Source organism: Pristiophorus japonicus, chromosome 1 (assembly GCF_044704955.1).
Source record: "Pristiophorus japonicus isolate sPriJap1 chromosome 1, sPriJap1.hap1, whole genome shotgun sequence".
Taxonomy (NCBI): Eukaryota; Metazoa; Chordata; class Chondrichthyes; family Pristiophoridae; genus Pristiophorus; species Pristiophorus japonicus.
In genome coordinates, this window is record NC_091977.1 from 326,271,153 (window position 1) to 326,292,065 (window position 20,913).

The 20,913-nt window shown below is 46.7% G+C and overlaps 2 long non-coding RNA genes across 2 annotated transcripts in view; one reads left to right on the forward strand and one right to left on the reverse strand.

Annotated features, from left to right (window-relative positions):
- The window catches only part of LOC139255820 (uncharacterized), a 33,659-nt gene extending 17,503 nt beyond the window's left edge, over positions 1–16,156 (reverse strand). Inside the window, exon 1 of the long non-coding RNA XR_011592140.1 lies at positions 16,081–16,156. This is a non-coding gene — a long non-coding RNA (uncharacterized lncRNA). The remainder of the gene's footprint in view (positions 1–16,080) is intronic.
- Positions 16,157–16,214: 58 nt separating this feature from the next.
- LOC139255892 (uncharacterized) lies at positions 16,215–18,839 on the forward strand. Its single transcript, XR_011592146.1, has 3 exons — positions 16,215–16,274; positions 17,450–17,602; positions 18,751–18,839. It is a non-coding gene; the product is annotated as an uncharacterized lncRNA (long non-coding RNA).
- Positions 18,840–20,913: the final 2,074 nt, after the last annotated feature.

The following is a 20,913-nucleotide window of genomic DNA, read 5'->3' on the forward strand; positions in this document are numbered from 1 at the left end:
ATCTGGTCAACACGATAGCTCTGCGCTTATCTGCCAGCGTGGCCGGATCATCGCCGACCAGGTTGTTTGCTACGAAATATTGGTCGAGCCGCTCCATAAAGGCTTCCCAATCTTCACCCTCTGAGAACTTTTCTAATGCATCGTTAGTCATTTTTGTGTGAAAGTTCATAATCTCGTCGCCAGTTGTTATGTCTTTAATACTGTTATGAATGACTCCACGAGATCTAGTACTGTACTTGAGCTGTTGTGACCTTAGTCCCATTTATTGTAACTCCAGAGTGAGGCAAAAGCATGGTGGGCAACCTTTTATACTGGGCTCTGTACACCTATGCAGGTAACCCTCAGGTCTCCCACCGCAGTGCCCTCTGGTGGCACACCTTCTGTTACTATACAGTTAGTATACATGGTCTACATACATGACAATCACCTGCAAGTTCTCCTCTAAGTCACACACCATCCTGTGACATATCGCCGTTCCTTTATTGTTGTTGGGTCAAAATCCTGGAGCTCCCTCCCTAACAGCACTGTGGGTGTACCTTCACCACACGGACTGCAGTGGTTTAGGAAAGTGGCTCACCACCACCTTCACGAGTTAATTAGAGATGGGCAATAAATGCTGGCCACCCGAGGAACGTTTTTTTTTAAAAAGCAACAGGACTACCTTTTCCAGCCATTTTTGGTGCGAGATTAGTAGGCAAGTACCTCAAAGTTCACGCCATTGGTGATTTCAATGCCAGGTTTATCTGCGAGGACTGCAACAGCGCATCCTGGGGAGGAGCGTGGTATCTCTGACAGCAACCTCTGGATTTCCATGTTTAACTGCGCATGCGCGGATGCCAGATGTTGCTGTTAGATTTACCCTGGAATAACAGCGAGCACTGATAGCCTCACTGTTATTATTACAGCAAAATCCGGACCATTATATAAGAGGGAAAATGCAAGGCCAGTTGCACACACATGCACATTACTGTAATGAAATGAATAACTCCACAGCGCCACCATCTGGCACCTAGACCAGGCCCTCAAATCTGCCACAAGCTCATGGTTTACAGAGCTGTAGTAATACACACCCTCCCGTATGGCTCAGAGACATGGACCATGTACAGTAGACACCTCAAGTTGCTGGAGAAATACCCACCAACGATGTCTCCGCAAGATCCTACAAATCCCTTTGGAGGACAGACGCACCAACATTAGCGTCCTCGACCAGGCCAACATCCCCAGCATTGAAGCACTGACCACACTTGATCAGCTCCACTGGGCAGGCCACATTGTTCGCATGCCAGACAAGAGACTCCCAAAGCAACTCGGAACTCCTACACGGCAAAACGAGCCAAAGGTGGGCAGAGGAAACGTTACAAGGACACTCTCAAAGCCTCCCTGATAAAGTGCAACATCCCCACCAACACCTGGGAGTCCCTGGCCAAAGACCACCCTAAGTGGAGGAAGTGCATCCAGGAGGGCGCTGAGCAGCTCGAGTCTCATCACCGAGAGCATGCAGAAATCAAGCGGAGGCAGCGGAAGGAGCGTGCGGCAAACCTGTCCCACCCTCCCTTTCCTTCAACGACTATCTGTCCCACCTGTGACAGGGACTATGGCTCTCGTATTGGATTGTTCAGCCACCTAAGGACTCATTTTTGGAGTGGAAGCAAGACTTCCTCGATTTCGAGGGACTGCCTATGATGAGTGCATCATCATGGTGTGTGTTTTCTCTGTATAACATAAATTCCAGTGAATTGTACGCTAATGTTGATATTTTGTGCTGCTTCTTTAGTTTCACTAATGAAGTAATTAATATCTTGTTAAAAGCTGCACCAAATCTCCTAATTTAAGGGAACAGCAATGTCTTCGTCTTAGGCAGTCCCTTGTATCGAGGATGACTTGCTTCCACACCAAAAAGGAATGAGTTCACAGGTGTTACAATGAAGGACCAGATATTCCAGATCCCGAACTACATATTGAGGGGTGGAAGATGCCTGTGCGTGGATTTTTTTTACGTGTGGTGGCCGTTGCACACCAGCCACACGCAGGCTTGACAGAGCTAGGTCTTGGTCCAGTGGCAAGGGTTTAACCAAGATGACTGGAGACCAGCTCTGCTGCATGGACCGAGTACATACACATATCACAGTGTGGACTGGCTCGTGCTGCCCCTGGGCCCATGCCTCTTCTGAGCCCCGAACAATAGAATGTATAGCGCCCTCGATCTGTAGGGGGGAAACCTCGTGTGTGTAAGGATCGCCATTTTAACTGCACATTGCCGACTGAGCTCCAGACTACGGAGAGTTATTGAACTTAAGAGTTGTTCAAGACACTATAAAATACATAGTGTCAGAAGTGGAATGCTTCCGATCTTTCGTCGAACGCATCTACGATCAAAATATTGGAACTGTAAGACTTTTTCGAGCTGATTGAAATTGACGTTAAGCAGTGCAGTGCAGAGTGTGCTTCGTACACATTGCGCGTGGTTCTGTATGTATCTATTCCGCTAAGGATGGAAGAGTTAACCAATGAACAATATCAATGGACAATAAATAGTCATAAGCTTGTAAAGTAATCTAGAGGTAGCATAAGCTATTCTAGAGCCTTGATTGAAAAAGTATTCCTACAAATACATGACCACGATATTTTACTAATCAGACTTGTTCTAGTCCTCTGGTTATTTGAACTGTATACATTTATGTGACATACTCAAAGTCCTAAACTGTCGTGAGCTATCATGACCACCATGGTGCCACGGCACGTTCCTCTCCCACCTCCATTGCCGGTGACTGGCGATTTGAAAGCCAACTGGAAAAAATTCAAACAGCTGTAGGACAGCTTTGAAATTATCACGAATATTGTGGAAAAAACAGATAGAATTAGGGTTGCAACATTTATCACTGCAATTGGCAGAGATGTCCTCGATAGCAACAATAATCTTCTCTACAAATCAGAGGAAGACAAACAGGAAATTGAGATTATTTTGAAGCTCTGGGAAGAGCACTGTAAAGGTACAACCAACATCATCCTTGAACTGTACCAGTTTAACAACTGTGTAAAAGGGGATGAGTGTTTTGACAGATATCTTGTGAAAGTGAGGGAGCTTGCATCATCATGTGATTTCGGCAATTTGAGGGATGATTTCATCAGAGACCGCATAGTCTGTGGAATATCTGTTAACACTCTGTGTAAGAGGCTGTTGCAAGAATCTAGCTGAACACTAGATAAATGTGTGATGCTCTGTAAAGCTACAGAGGCCACAGTTGCTCAAATGAAATCCATGAAGCTCACTAAAACAGTTTTAGACTCTAAAGATGTCAAAGTTGTCAGACAGAAACCCTGATCCATAAAGAAAGAATTCACAGACGAGTTCACAAACAATTGTAGATATTGTGGCAAAAGACATGAGCTGTCAAAAATTAAATGCCCAGCATATGGGAAGACCTGCACAACTTGCAGCAAACAAAATCACTTTTCCCAAAAGTGCAGGCAGAGTGAATCGTGGCAGAAGTCTACACATAAACCTAAATTTAAGGGCAAGTCAAAAGTTCATGAACTATATGAAGACAGTGATGATTCTGATTTTGAAGTCATGACTGTAGAGATGCTTGGTAAAGTTGATCACATAATCGAGGACAAAGGTGACAGAACGTATCCTAACAAGTTTATGGCTACCTTCTCCATTAAAGGTCAAATGGTAAAAATGCAAATAGCTTGTGGGGCCACATGCAATGAGCTACCTTATAGATACTTACCTAAAGGCTTAAAGGTAAAAGAAACTAAGATAACACTGTCACTATATGACAACTATGCAACCATTCCTGTGGTAGGAACTTGTAATGTGCCACTGGAAAATACAAAGAACAAGCAAAAGTATGTTGTGCCCTTTGTGATTATTGAGGGCCAAAGTGCACCACTGATTGGCTCACGCACTGCTCAACAGATACAAGCGATAAAAGGGCAGCATCAGAAGAACGCGGTGATAAATGAACCACGCGAATTGCAAACTACGAACAATGCAAACATCTTGCAAGCGTCAAAAACTGATGTCAACAATGCGTATCCGGATGTGTTTAAGGAACTTGGACACATGCCAGGGACAGTTCACCTTGAACTCAATGAATCAGCGACACCAGCTGTAATGCCACCCAGATGGGTGCCAATAGCGATCAAACAAACGCTGAAAGAGGAACTCGATCGTTTAGAAGAACGACAGATCATCACAAAAGTTGTTGAACCAACGAACTGGGTATCCAGTCTAGTGACTGTACAAAAGCTAAATGGAAATGGTATGTATCGACCCTCAACATCTGAACAATGCCCTGAAACGCAGACACTATCTACTTTCTGTGATCGATGACATCTTGTCACAGATGTCAAATGTAAAGGTCTTCACTAAAGCAGACTGCAAGGAGGGTTTCTTGCAACGTGAACTAGACACAGAGTCCTCCTACCTCACGACCTTCCAGACTCCATGAGGATGAAATCAATATAATATAATGCCATTTGGCATCAGTCCCGCACCGGAAATCTTCCAGCAGAAACTAGACCAGAACTTCAAGGGTCTAGCTTGATCACTGAACGCGGTGAGATACTTAAAGAGGCCAATCACGATCATGATGCAAACTTACGCAAATTCATGCAGAGAGCGAAACATCAAACTAAACTTCGATAAGTTTGAATACAAGAGCTCCCACGTGAAATACATGGGACACATACTGTCTAGTGATGGACTCAAAGCTGACCCAAGCAAAGTGGTCGCAATCAACAAAATGCAGAAACTGCAGGATGTCGCAGGTGAACAACGATTTGCCAGATCTTTCAGACCTCAGCGAACCTCTGCGATGACTTACTCGTAAAAACACGGTCTGGAAATGGACTGAAGAACAAGACAAATGGTTTGAAGCTATCAAACAACGCGTGACAGATTCTCAAGTACTTTGACCCCAAACTTGCAACCGTAGGTCAAGGAGATGCTTCGAGCAAGGATCTTGGGTTCATTCTACTGCAACAGGGGCATACGCGAGCCGAGCGCTCACTTGAGCAGAAACGCGATACTCTCAAATCGAAAAGGATCTGCTCGCTCAAGTCTTCGGAATGGGACAAAACCATACGGTCGCAAGATCATGCTATGGTTACCATAGGATGCAAGCCGTTATCTGCAGCACTCAAGCGGCTACAACGTCTGTTCATTAGGCTCAACCAATATGACGTTGAAATAAAGTATCAACCAGGAAAAAAAATGTACCTAACAGACACACTCTCACATGCATACCTCGAAAACGTGGAGAGATCACCAACTGAAATTGCAGTGGAATGCATCCACATGGTGGACTTTCTCCCACTCTCCAAACAAGGACTGACTAACATACAAAACGCAACTACAACTGATCATACAACAAATCACAAACGGATGGCCAGAAACGACACATGAATGCCCGCCTGAAACTCATGCATACTTCAAAGTTCGTGATGAACTCACAACACAGAATGGCATAGTCTTCAAAGACTATCGCTGTGTCATACCAAAATCCCTGAGATCCGACATTCGTCAGCGACTTCATGCAGCTCCTACTGGCATCGAGAACACTCTTCGATGTGCCAGAGAATCCGTTTACTGGCCAAGATTGAACAGCGACATAAAAGACTATGGGCTAGACTTTCTACTCAGATTGCTAGGGCCCAAAAAGTGGGAGCGGTTCCAGCCTAGGCGATGTGTCAGCCTTGATGATTGCTGGAACATCGCCCATTTTTAGGATCGCGACTTTTAGTTCAGCGATAGCCCAGCGATGTGAAATGGGTCCAGCGATAGCCCAGTGATATGGAAGGCAAAGCTTCCCTAGCAATGGCCTTCTACGCATGCGTTTTTTTTTTAGTTACCAGGTGTTTCCGCGTTTTGGGAGGTCAGGGGTCATCCACACATGCGCAGAGGCAAAGGGAGGGGGAGAGAGGGAGGGGGAGAGAGAGAGAGGGAGAGAGGATAGAGAGAGGAAGAAAGCAGAGTGAGAGAAAGAGAAAAAGATTTACAAAAGAGATAAAAAAGAGTTAAAGATAAGAGAAAACATCTTCATCAGACAGTGAAGTTAGTGTGCATGATGTGGAGGGGGGGAGGCGGAGGGCAAAGCCATTTCCGACGAGGCAAACGAGGCCCTCGTCCAGGAGGTGCACTCCCGGTGGGCCCAATTAACTTGGGGTGGGCATGGGAAATCTCCACCCCGGTCGACAGAAAGATTTGGGCCGAGATCACGGATGTGGTCTTCTCGGCATCCCATGAGGCGAGGGCGTCCAACCAGTGCCAGGAAGTGCTGGAACAGCCTGGTTGCTTCAGCAAGAATAAGTATAGCTTTTATATTGTAATGATGCAAATTGTAATTATAATTATAAATCTGGATTGAATTTAAGCTTGTTATTCTTACATATATTACATATACATTCCCTGCTAAGGTCAGGACAGGGCTATGAACCTGTGCCCTTTTTAAGTCTCTCTGGCTGCTGTCACTTACACAGTGACCCAGCATGGACTGAGGGAGAGCTGCCCTTGCTCACTGTCTGCCCTGGGACACTTTTGGACATTAGCTCCTGTCATTGCCGAGTTCAATTGGGATTGTAGTCAAGAGAGATGTTTGTGTCAAGCATTCGCTTCTAAACACATAGAACCATAGAAAATAGGTGCAGGAGTAGGCCCTTCGAGCCTGCACCACCATTCGATAAGATCATGGCTGATCATTACCTCAGTACCCCATTCCTGCTTTCTCTCCATACCCCTTGATCCCTTTAGCCGTAAGGGCCGTATCTAACTCCCTCTTGAATATACCCAATGAACTGGCATCAACAACTCTCTGCGGCAGGAAATTCCACAGGTTAACAACTCTGAGGGAAGAAGTTTCTCCTCATCTCAGTCCTAAATGGCCTACCCCTTATCCTAAGACTGTGTCCTCTGGTTCTGGACTTCCCCAACATCGGGAACATTCTTCCTGCATCTAACCTGTCCAGTCCTGTCAGAATCTTATAAGTTTCTATGAGATCCCCTCACATCCTTCTAAACTCCAGTGTATAAAGGCCCAGTTGATCAAGTCTCTTCTCATATGTCAGTCCAGCCATCCCTGGAATCAGTCTGGTGAACCTTCGCTGCACTCCCTCAATAGCAAGAACGTCCTTCCTCAGATTAGGAGACCAAAACTGAACACAATATTCCAGGTGAAGTCTCACCAAGGCCCCATACAACTGCAGTAAGATCTCCCTGCTCCTATACTCAAATCCCCTCGCTATGAAGGCCAACATACCATTTGCCTTCTTCACCGCCTGCTGTATCTGCATGTTAACTTTCAATGACTAATGAACCATGACACCCAGGTCTCATTGCACCTCCCCTTTTCCTAATCTGCTGCCATTCAGATAATATTCTGCCTTCGTGTTTTTGCCATCAAAGTGGATAACCTCACATTTATCCACATTATACTGCATCTGCCATGCTTTTGCCCACTCACCTAACCTGTCCAAGTCACGATCTTTGTTATAACCGTGCATCAATTGTGGAAAACCCTATCAGCATACAACGTTGGTGAATGCTGTCTTTCCATGATAGAACCTAGTCAATGAGCTTATGCCATGCTCTTTTCACGTTTGCAGAGCAAGATATCTAACAACCGCAGCGAACAGAGGCGCACCGGAGGAGGCCCTGCTCAGCTGCAGCCACTGACTGAACTCGAGGAGCATGCAGAGGCACTTCTGGGGACCCACAGTCGCTCGGCCCCCCACCCGTGGTGTTGCAGAACCCTCCCTTGCGTCATGTGAGTAATTTGTAAAGCAGTGTTAAAGTAATGTAACATCATTTAATTATAATATATGAATGGTCATGTTATGCATGCAACCTCTGTGCTGCTCTCAGGTTGACAACATAAGAACATAAGAAATAAGAGCAGGAGCCAACTGGCAATCTGTCCCCTTCTCTGTCCGCTCCCCATAAACCTTCACTCCCTTATCATTTTGTCTATCTCCGACTGATCTAGCCTCCACAGCTCTCTGGCGCAGTGAATTCCACATAGATGTATTACCATATGTGCTACCATATGATGCATTAATCTGTAATGTCTCTCCCTCACATTTATTTAGTAGTGCTGCTCCTCCTACATATGCCAGTGCAGCGCAAGAATCCCTTTTGTTCTGATAAGCTCAATCAGCTCAATTGTGTTTTGCAGCTCCAGAAGCGCAAAGGGAGGCCACACCCTCACCTACACCTGCCCCATTGCAGGTGTTCATCGCCACGGTGGTGAAGAGGAGGAAGAGGAGGAGACCACCGATCCAGAGGAGGAAGGAGATATTATGGAAACAGAGGAGGATGCCTCTTGCATCCCTCGGACAGTTGAACCTATGGCCACTTTGTTGTTTTTGACTGAAGAGGTAGCGGGACCAAGCAGCGTGCAGCCGGCGACGCCAAGGCGTTTAATAGTGCTCATGCCGACCCCACGGAGGTCGGGTCAGCAAGGTCAGCACACACCTCCTCTGACCGATCAGATCGAGGGCTTGACCAGACTGTGGGAGGAGAGTGTAGCGATTAGTTGCGAGCATCTCCAGGTGTTGGTGGTATTCACGAGGGACATGTCCCGGGTGTCTGTTCGCCAAGTGGAGGTTTTACAGCAGACGCTCTTGGAGATGCATGCGCAGACCACCTCCATCGATGTCTTGTGGCATGCGTTGTTGGTGGGACGCTGCACTGAACCCCAAGGTGCCGCCGTCAGACATCCCACGAGCACCCGCACACAAGCGAGTCAGGAGGAAGCACTTCCTTCTGACTCGGAAGGCGAATCCCCAGCTTTGCCTTCCCCTCCAACAGCCCCCAACAGGCGATCGCGCCACCATCACTCCCACCACAGCAGGAAGTCTTGCCATCGTCCGCTGCACGCCAGACTCGTCGCGCTACCCTAGGACCAAAACAGGGTAGGGTTAAGATACGGGGGTGTACAGGATCGGGAGAGAAATGTGGCCGCAGGTTGGGAGGGGGGTGTTTTATTGTTTTTTTAAAATTGTTACACGTTATATTGTTATATTATTGAGTTTATTGTTGTTGCTTTTATTGTTGGTTCACTGTTGGGGTGTGTTGTGGGGTGGGTGGGTGTTGCATTAAAAAAAATTTTGTTAATTGAGTAAACATTTTTTATTTCACTTTACAATTGTTGTGCAGTGTCTTCTAATAACGTAAGTTAAGGTAAAACATGAATGCATCTGCTTGAGCACTCCAATTGTCTTTTTGATGATATTGCGTGTAGCTATGTAGCTTTCGTTATAACGCTTCCGTCAGGGGATTACGTAGGGGCGTCATGAGCCAGCTAGCAAGGCCATATCCTTAATCCCCTAGTATCCAACCATGACCTTGTGGCTGACTGCCAAACAGGTCAGAGACAGCGCTCTCACGCAGGATGTGCACATCATGGATGCTGCCTGGAAATTTAGCGTTAACTGCCATGATTATTTGGTTGTGGTCGACAACGAGTTGCACATTCAGGGAGTGGAATCCCTTTCGGTTACGAAACACCTTTGTGTTCTGTAATGGTGCTTTCAGGACGATGTGAGTGCAGTTTATTGCTCCCTGCACCTTGGGGAAGTTTGCTATTCTCAAGAAACCCAAAGCCCTCCCGGTCTGTGCCTCCTTGGTCATAGGGAAGCTTATAAAGTCCATCCTGCGAGCGTAAAGGGCTTCAATCATCTGTCGAATGCAACAATGTGTGGCGTGCTGAGAGATACCGCAAATGTCGCCAGCTGAGGCCTGAAAGGAGCCCGATGTGTAGAAGGATAGTGCCGCAGTAACCTTTACCTCAACGGGCAGTGCAGTCCTGATGGTGCTGGTAGGTTGCAGATCCCCCTTGATGAGCTGGTATATCTCATCGATGACTTCCTTTTGGAAGCGCAGCCTCCTAAGGCACGCGTTATCAGACAAGTTGAGGTAAGATTGCTTTTCCCTGTAAGTTCGTCGGCTGTACGTTCTCCTCCACCGCCTCTGCATTAGTCTCCCACCTCTTCAATTGGCCCCTTCACTAAACCCTTCACTTAACTCAACTTCAGACTCCAGCATGTGAGCATTTACAAGTAATGGTAGAGAAGCCAGAGGCCCCATCACTATCTCTATTATCACTATCACTGTTGTTATAAATGTCCTTTGTACTAAAATAAATATAAATATAAGTATAATTGTGAGTGGCTCTATCAGTAAAAGGCCTTTAAATAACTCACAAATTATAAGCGCCTTGTTTAAGCAGCCTCCTCACTTCCTCCGATGTTCAAAATTGCGTCCGTAGTGCCGAATTCTGTGAGGAAGGCCAGGTAAAAGAAGCTTTTCTCCAGCGATCTTCTCGGCGAGCGATCAGCCCAGCAATGCGTGGGCGATGTGCTGAAAATTGCGCTGGGCAATGTGTGCGTGATCACATCAGCGATCACCTCAGCGATGTGACATGAAAGTTGGGCCGGCAATTTTCCGGCGATGTTCCGGCCCAACTTTCCACTTTTGAAGCAAAATGTATTCAAAAGAAGTTAATTATCAGTTTATATTGAAGCTCACTTTAATTCACTTTGTTTCTTATGGAAAGGAAAGGTGTAACGATAGAATGTATAGTGCCCTCTAGCTAGGAGGTATAGCGCCTCGATCTGTGTGTGAGGATCGCCATTTTAACTGCATATTGCTGACTGAGCTCCAGAATAAAGAGAATTAAATTGAACTCAAGAGTTGTTCAAGAGACTATAAAGTACAAGTAATGGTACCAGAGCCTCAGTAATACCTCGCTACCACAGGGAGTAGTTAAAGCGAATAGTATAGATGCATTTAAGGGGAGGCGAGACAAGCAAATGAGGGAGAAGGGAATAGAGGATTATGCCGATAGATTTAGATGTGAAAAGACGGGTGGAGGCTCGAGTGGAGCATAAACGCTGGCATGGACTGGTTGGGCCAAATGGCTTGTTTCTGTGTCGTATATCCTATGTAAAAACATTCTGTCCATATCACACTGGGATCTCTCTCTGCAGGTCTGCCGGAGGTTGAGAACACGTGCAGACCGGGTGTACTTATAACCTCGATGCTGAAGACATACGAACAATGACACTCAGGAAAAGACCTTCAGGTCCACCTCTTTTCCCACACAATTGTGATACCTTGTGCATCACAATATATACACACTCCATGCCACCCAAAAACAATGTGATTTCCTGGTAGAGGTGAAAAAACATTAAAAACCCAGATCAATTTGCAGGGGGAAAAATCTGGGAAATTCCTCTTCAACCCATCTAGGAGATCAAAACTAGTCCAGGAGATCACTCCAGCCCAGATAATTTTATACCGTAATCTAGCTTTTGTAAGTGATCTCCGCCTCAGCCAGAAACAGGTCCCGCTCTCGCTTAAAGGAATTCAGTGAATCGGCATCCACTGCCTGAGTCAGCAGCCTGTTCCAGAGGTCCACTATTCTTTGGGAAACGAATCACCTCCTGACATCTAACCTAAATCTGGCCTCATACAACTTAAAATTGTGACCCCTGGTCCTCCCTAATCTATTTAATTGGAACAAACTATCAACTGGAACACAATCTATTCCCTTCATCATCTTATAAGCTTTGATCAGATCACCCCCTAAATCCACGCTTCTCTAAAATGTAGAGTCCCAACTGTTTTAGCCTATTTTGATAACTAAGATAAGACAATACTCTTATGCTATCACCCTAATATTTGGCGAAATGCAACTGTACCTAGACAGATCCAACGAGATTTTAAAAAATACTTGAATTTATATAGCGCCTTTCACGACCTCAGGATGTTCTGAAATACTTTACAGCCAATTATGTACTTTTATTTATTCATTCATGGGATGTGGGCGTTGCTGGCAAGGGCAGCATTTATTGCCCATCCCTAATTGCCCTTGAGAAGATTGTGGTGAACTGCCTTCTTGAACCACTTCTGACCTTATGATGGAGGGAAGATCATTGATGAAGCAGCTGAAGATGGCTGGGCCTAGGACACTGCCCTGAGGAACTCCTGCTGCGATGTCCTGGGGCTGAGATGCATGACCTCCAACAACCACAATCATCTTTCTTTGTGCTAGGTATGATTCTAGCCATTGGAGAGTTTTCCCCTCGATTCCCATTGACTTCAATTTTAGTAGGCCACCTTGATGCCACACTTGGTCAAATGCTATCTTGTGTCAACAACAACAACTGTATTTATATAGCGCCTTTAATGTAGTAACATTTCCCAAGGTGCTTCACAGGAGTATTATGAGACAAAAGTTTGTTCAGGGCAATCACCTCTGGATTTCCGCTCTTTGGTCCATATTTGTGATCTGGAATGCACTGCTTGAAAGGGCGGAGGAAGCAGATTCAATAATAACTTTCAAAAGCAAGAGTTTCTATAAGTATATAAAAAGGCTAAAGTAAATGTTGGTCGCTTAGAGGACGAGACCAGGGAATTAGTAATGGGGAACATGGAGATGGCAGAAACGCTGAACAAATATTCTGTATCAGTCTTTACGGTAGAGGACACTAACAATATCCCAACAATGGATAGTCAAGGGGCTATAGCAGGGAGGAACTTAACACAATCACAATCACTAAAGAGGTGGTACTCAGTAAGATAATGGGACTAAAGGCGGATAAATCCCCTGGACCTGATGGCTTGCATCCTAGGGTTTTAAGAGAAGTAGCGACAGGGAAAGTGAATGCATTGGTTGTAATTTACCAAAATTCCCTGGGTTCTGGGGAGGTCCCAGCAGATTGGAGAACTGCAAATGTAACTCCCCTATTTAAAAAAGGAGGCAGACAAAAAGCAGGAAACTATAGACCAGTTAGCCTAACATCTGTGGTTGAGAAAATGTTGGAGTCCATTATTAAAGAAGCAGCAGCAGGACATTTAGAAAAACATAATTCAGTCAGGCAGAGTCAGCATGGATTTATGAAAGGGAAGTCATGTTTGACAAATTTGCTGGAATTCTTTGAGGATGTAACGAACAGGGTGGATAAAAGGGATGTGGTATATTTGGACTTCCAGAAGGCATTTGACAAGGTGCCACATAAAAGGTTACTGCACAAGATAAAAGTTCATGGGGTTGGGGTTAATATATTAGCATGGATAGAGGATTGGCTAACTAACAGAAAACAGAGAGTTGGGATAAATGGTTCATTCTTGGGTTGGCAATCAATAACTAGTGGGGTGCCACAGGGATCAGTGCTGGGACCCCAACTATTTACAATCTATATTAATGACTTGGAAGAAGGGACTGAGTGTAATGTAGCCAAGTTTGCTGATGATACAAAGGTAGGAGGAAAAGCAATGTGTGAGGAGGACACAAAAAATCTGCAAAAGGACATAGACAAGCTAAGTGAGTGGACAAAAATTTGGCAGATGGTGTATAATGTTGGAAAGTGTGAGGTCATGCACTTTGGCAGAAAAAAATCAAAGAGCAAGTTATTATTTAAATGGAGAAAAAGTGCTGCAGTACAGCGGGACCTAGGGGTACTTGTGCATGAAACACAAAAGGTTAGTATGCAGGTACAGCAAATGATCAAGAAGGCTAATGGAATCTTGGTCTTTATTGCAAAGGGGATGGAGTATAAAAGGGAAGTCTTGCTACAGTTATATAAGGCATTGGCGAGGCCACACCTGGAATACTGCATGCAGTTTTGGTTTCCATATTTAAGAAAGGATATACTTGCTTTGGAGGCAGTTCAGGGAAGGTTCACTAGATTGATTCTGGAGATGAGGAGGTTGACTTATGGGGAAAGGTTGAATAGGTTGGGCCTCTACTCATTGGAATTCAGAAGAATGAGAGGTGATCTTATCGAAACGTATAAGATTATGAGGGGGCTTGACAAGGTGGATGCAGAGAAGCTGTTTCCACTGATAGGGGAGAATAGAACTAGGGGCCATAATCTTAGAATAAGGGGCCACCCATTTAAGACTGAAATGAGGAGAAATGTTTTCTCTCTGAGGGTTGTAAATCTGTGGAATTCACTGCCTCAGAGAGCTGTGGAAGCTGGACCATTGAATAAATTTAAGACAGAGATAGACAGTTTCTTAACCAATAAGGGAATAAGGGGTTACGGAGAGCGGGCAGGGAAGTGGACCTGAGTTCATGATCGAATCAGCCATGATCGTATTAAATGGTGGAGCAGGCTCGAGGGGCCGGATGGCCTACTCCTATTTCTTATATTAAGTTCTTAAAAGGGAATTTGATAAAAACTTGAAGGGAGAAAATTGGGGAAAGAGCTGGGAGAGTGGGATCACAGGTTAAACCTTCCTTATTCGGCACCCTTGGGACCTGGCTGGATGAGGGATTTTGCCGGCTGAGGGGAGGTCATTGGCCCGAGGTTGGGGGGGAGGCGGGGGGGGGAGGGAGGCGGTCCGAGGGGTGGGGGGGTGGGGGAAGCAGAGAGGAGGTCATGAGGTTGGGGGGGAGGTCGACAGCCTGAGCGGGCCCCAAGGTGCCGGCGGGCCCCGAGGTGTCGGCGGGTCAGGGGGGGCCCCCGAGGCCCGAGGTGTTGGCGGGCCCCAAGGTGTCAGCGGGCTCCAAGCTATCGATGGGCCAGCGGGCCCTAAGGTGTTCTTGGTTGAGGGGGCTTCTGCTACTGCTGATCACTTTCTTTCTGGTAAGTGTGTGGATTTTCTGTTTAGATGAATGATTTAATTAAATAATAAAGGAAAGGTATCACCATTGTGCCTTAAAAGGGAATGGGAAACCTAGGGGGAGGGTTGGAGTTCTGCGCATGTGCCACCCGGCGGATGGGCACGGTGCCGGCCAAGGGGTGGTGCCGGATAAGGGAGTCCCGGATAAGAGAGATTCAACCTGTACTTGGATAGCTCAAAGATCGGCACAGGCACAATAGGCCAAATGGCCTCCTTCTGTGCTGTATGATTCTGTGAACAGCAGGACATATCTGTCAAATCTCCCAACCACTAATGCCCAGCTGCATCTCACAGGTGACAGATGCAGTGTTTGGCTAGGCCAGAGATTGCATTAATTTCCTTCTGGAAACTAGCCAAGCCAGGCATCCATTATTTCATCATGGCAACCTGCCAGCAAGATGAAAGAGACATATATTTTTTTGTTCATGTAATTATGAAACAAATAGAAAATGCTGGTAATACTCAGCAGGTCAGTCAGTATCTGTGGAGAGATCAGATGAATTTGTTTCAGGTGTGGAACCTTTATCAGATGAAAGAAAGAACTTGCATCTATACCGTGCCTTTCATTACTTAAGGACGTTTCAAAGCGCTTTACAGTCAACTAAGTACTTTTGAAGTGTATTTACTGTTGTAATGTAGGAAATGCGGCAGCCAATTTGTACACAGCAATGTCCCACAAACAGCAATGAGATATTGACCAGATAGTCTGCGTAGTAATATTGACAGAGGGATAAGTATTGGATCAGGACTACTCTTCTTCTAAATAGTGCCATGGGATGTTACATCCACCTGAGAGAGTAGATGGGGCTGAAAGACGGCACCTCCGACAGTGCAGCACTCCATTAGTACCACACTGGAGTGACAGCATTTATTTTTTGTGCTCAAGTCTCTGGAGTCGGACTTGAACCTGCTCCGGGGTCAGAAACTGGTGTTGCTCAATGAATCACAAATTTCTGCACATGTATGGTTTTTCCATTGAAAAGCCAGTGAGCGGCCTGCGCGAGACTTCCAGACCGCTGCGCGGCTGCACCAGTTACGTGGCCCCCCTGTATCATGGATGACAACACAAATTATTGACAAGGTGGTGACCTACATGACGTCACAAACTATTGACAGCGCGGTGAGCCACGTAATCAGTGAGGTCACGGTGCCTATTGCCATTTCCACGGTCCGAGGTCAGAAACTGGCCTTGTCCGCTGAATCACAAAGTTTTAAGGGTAATCGGAATAAGCACTGAAGGGGGATGTTGGAAAGGGAGCAGGGCCGCGTTTGGTGACGACAATCCTGAGAACATAAATGAAGCGAGTGCCTGACGTTGAGCCAAAAGGACCTAATGGGATGGACGGCTGCGGGTCCCCACCCCATTTTATTATCAATTCCCTTCACAGAATGAAAATACGAGTAACAAAAAAAAAATCCACTTGGCATTTAAATTTAAAATCTACCCGGAGCTGCTGTAGATCTCACGCCTCTAGTCGCCTCCGGCCACCTTTACCAACATGGCTACCCAGTCCTCCCAGGCCGGCACTGCCGGAACCCCTCTTGTCTAACCTGCCCCTCCTTCGCGAGGACACCGGCGGGAGGGGCCGTGGCGTCACGTCCGGGTTAATATGGCGGCCGAATCCTCGGGAGCGGGACTGTGAGTGAACACCCATATATAATGTACAGTAATACTCCAGGGAGCGGGATAGTGAACACCGATATATAATGTACAATAATACTCCAGGGACAGAGATAGTGAACACCTATATATATAATGTATAGTAATACTCCAGGGACAGAGATAGTGAACACCTATATATATAATGTACAATAATACTCCAGGGAGCGGGATAGCGAACACCCGTTTATAATGTACCGTAATACTCCAGGGAGAGGGATAGCGAACACCTATATATAATGTACAATAATACTCCAGGGAGAGGGATAGCGAACACCTATATATAATGTACAATAATACTCCAGGGAGAGGGATAGTGAACACCCGTTTACAATGTACAATAATATCCAACTGAGAGGTATAGTGAACACCCATATATAATATACAGTAATACTCCAGGGAGAGGGACAGTGAACACCTATACATGTACAATAATATTCCAGGGAGAGAGACAGTGAACACCTATATATAATGTACAATAATACCCCAGGAAGAGGGACTGGGACAGTGAACACCCATATATAATGTACGATAATACCCCAGGGAAAGAGAAAGTGAACACCCATATATAATATACAATAATACCCCAGGGAGAGAGACAGTGAACACCCATACATAATGTACAATAATATCCCAGGAAGAGAGACAGTGAACACCCATACATAATGTACAATAATATCCCAGGGAGAGAGACAGTGAACATCCATATATAATGTACATTCATACCCCAGGGACTGGGACAGTGAACACCCATATATAATGTACAGTAATACCCCATATATAATGTACATTAATACTCCAGAGCAGGGAGTGGTACCAAGTATACAGCCGGATATAATGTACTGTTTCGGTAGCGTAGTACTTTTGTTGCTGGACTCATAAATCAGAGGCCTGGACTAATACTACCATGTTTGAGAATTTAAATTTAAGTAAACACAAAATATGGAAATAAAAAGCTATACCAGTAAAAGTTACCTAAAATCCAACTGTTTACGAATGTCATTTAGGGAAGAACGTAAGAATTAGGAGCAAGAGTAGGCCATACGGCCCCTCGAGCCTCCTCCGCTATTCAATAAGATCATGGCTGATCTTCTACCTCAACTGCTGGCTGCCAACCTTACCCGTCTGCCCTATATGTCATTTTCATCCCACAGTAATGCGGTTGACTCTTAACTTTCCACTGATGCCACGTAGCAAGCTGCTCAGTTGGATCAAACCGCTAGAAAGGAACAAAGAAATAAAACCAGCCAGCATTCCACTGCGACCCACACGTTGAATCAGAACACAACAAAGGCACCCCAGCCGAGGTCAGTCGACACTGCAAAGTCCTCACTAACATTTGGGGTCTGGTGTCAAGATTGGGAGACTGTTTCATAGTCTAGTCAAGCAACATAGTCATACAGGGTACTTACAGAATCATACCTCAGCCAACATCCCAGTCTCCTCCATCAGCATCACTGGGTATGTCCTGTCCCACAGTGGTATGCACTTGTTGCGGGAGAGAGTGGCCCTAGAAATTCTCAACATTGACTCCGGACCCCATGAAGTCTCATGGCTTCGGATCAAACATGGGCAAGGGAACCTTCTGCTGATTACTACCTACAGCCCTCCCTCAGCTGATGAATCAGTACTCCTCCATGTTGAACACCAGTTGGTGGAAGCAGTGATGGTATCAAGGGCACAGAATGCACTCTGGGTGGAGGGACTTCAATGTCCATCACCAAGAGTGGCTCAGTAGTGTTCAGTATTGGTTGGGCATCAAGCAAGGGATGCAGATGCCCATGTAGCAAACTGTATAGTAAGACTGATTGAGTGGATACGGCGAAGACTGATATTGACGAGTGAGTTACACAGCTAGGAGTGAGTGAGGGGTTTAAATAATGCTATATAAATCAAGAGCATTGTTCTGCATTTACTGATCAAAGAATGGTTTTGCAGCTGTTCTTTCCTCCCACTGGTAACTTTACATGGTATGATAGGATCTGATATTTAAGTAAAACATAACTTTAACTCTTCTAGTATCTCTGCAGCTATTTGCTGAATATTTTAGTTCTGTTTCAATGGGCAAATGGCACAAATAGATACTTGATAGGATTGGTTGTCTTTTCACGTGTGGGCAGAACATATATTGCTTAAAATAACTAACTGTTGCTGGTTGGTATTGCTTAGCTTTCTTACTGCAATCATTTTATGACTTTGTAGGATTTTCAAACAAACAGTCCTGCTCTTAAAAGAATTGTTGTTATTCACATTATTAATACTGTTTTATATTCATTACCGATGAGAAATCTCTCAAAAGTAATGAGTACAAAACAGTAAAATGCAGAATATTTTATTAATAACAGCAAATTGTTAGTCAGTCAATTTAATTTTTGTTCGTCAAAATGTCCATATTTTGTGAAGCCACTTCAGTTTTGTCACAGTATTTACAGAACAGTATATTGAATTGTTGAAGGGACACACGCATGATGGACACACGGGAATGATGTGTTACTTGGAGGTTGAGAATTCGGTGACAGTGTCAGGTGTTGGGCTGGGCCAGGATTACAAAAGAACAAGGACGGACAGGTAAGGACCCTCTGGTCCATCGGGCCTGTCCCACACAATTGCGATACCTTGTGTATCACAATGTATACCCTCCACCCCACCCCAAACCATGTGATCTCCTGGGAGAGGCGAAATACCAGATTTTTTAAAAACAGGCTAATTTGGGGGAGAAATAATTGGGGAAATTCCTCTCCGACCCATCGAGGCGATCAAAACTAGTCCAGGAGATCACTGTAGCCCTCATAATTCTATGCACTACCTTCCTTTTGTAAGAGGTGATCTCCACCCCAACCAGAAACAGGTCCAGTTCTCGCTTGAAGGAAGTTAGAAAATCAGCATCCACTGCACGAGATGGCAGCCTGTTCCAGAGGTCCACTATTCTCTGAAAAGAACCACCTCCTGACTAACCAAGATCTGGTCTCATACAACTTAAGATTGTGACCCCTGGTCCTCCCGAATCTATTTAATTGGAACAAACTATCAACTGAACACAATCTTAATCCCTTCATTATCTTATAAGCCTCGATCAGATTGAAATCTAGTACCCTACAGAGTTAAGTGAATTTGGGGCTGGCTGTTGTTAACTTGTTCCTCCTCCTTGCGTTGGTTTGTGCCTCTCCTTTTAGGTGTACGTGGGGGTTCTGGCTGCATTGTGTAGCCTCAGACTATTTGATACCTGCTATGCTGAAGGCAGAGTCGGTGGCCTATGTCCCACAGATCTCTCATCCACACACTTGTTCAGTAAAGTTGAGGGGTTCACCTTTTTGCACTCGCTGGTTTGATTTTGGTGGAGGGGTGCAGAGAAAGATGGAGCTCATTCTTTCAGCGTGTACAGCAGGCACAGGATTGGCATTGGGTCCAGTTATGGGTGTCAAGTTTCGGGCCGCGCCTAGAACGGCGCAGCCTCACGAGCCAAGCCTGATTTCCGCGCTCAAAACTGCGCCTAAAACTTACCTCGGTATTCACCCCGCTGCTGGAACGTTTCAGGCCCTTGGCACAGCGCAGCACAAGCTGTGGGGGTCGGAAACAGGTCCCGGCACTCTGCACATGCGCGCTAGAGTGTGCGTGCGCATGTGCAGTAGCTCTCGGCGCACGAGGCTGTGTGGGAGGTGCCCGAACCACGCCGCCCCAAGCCGTGGCCGAATGGGCTCACTGGGGCGGCGAAGATCGGACTCGGGCCTCCCTCCTCTTGAGCTCCTGCTCCGGCCCCCCTGTTCAGTGCCCGGTCCGCTCCACTCCGGTCCCCTCCCCCCACCTTCAGCTCCCGCTCCCTCCGGCTCTCTCCCTCTCTCTCTCTCTCTCTCTCTCTCTCTCCCCCATCTCCCCCTCCCTCCCACTCCTCCCCCCGGTCCCTCCCTCTCCTCAGCCTCCCTCCCTCTCCTCAGCCCCCCTCCCTCCCTCCCTCCCTCTCCTCAGCCCCCCTCACTCCCTCCCTCTCCTCAGCCCCCCTCCCTCCCTCCCTCTCCTCAGCCCCCCTCCCTCCCTCCCTCTCCTCAGCCCCCCTCCCTCCCTCTCCTCAGCCCCCCTCCCTCCCTCTCCTCAGCCCCCCTCCCTCCCTCTCCTCAGCCCCCCTCCCTCCCTCTCGTGCGCCCCCATCCCTCCCTCTCCTCAGCCCCTCTCCCTCCCTCTCCTCAGCCCCTCTCCCTCCCTCTCCTCAGCCCCTCTCCCCTCCCCCTCTTCAGCCCCTCTCCCCTCCCCCTCTTCAGCCCCTCTCCCCTCCCCCTCTTCAGCCCCTCTCCCCTCCCTCTCAGCCCTCCGCCCTCCCTCTCCTCAGCCCCTCTCCCCTCCCTCTCCTCTGCCCCTCTCCCCTCCCTCTCCTCTGCCCCTCTCCCCTCCCTCTCCTCTGCCCCTCTCCCCTCCCTCTCCTCTGCCCCTCTCCCCTCCCTCTCCTCTGCCCCTCTCCCCTCCTCTCCTCTGCCCCTCTCCCCTCCCTCTCCTCTGCCCCTCTCCCCTCCCTCTCCTCTGCCCCTCTCCCCTCCCTCTCCTCTGCCCCGCTCACTCCCTCTCATCCCCCTCTCCTCTCCCCGCCAAACTTCCTCCCTCTCCTCTCCCCCCCTCTCTCTCTCTCCCC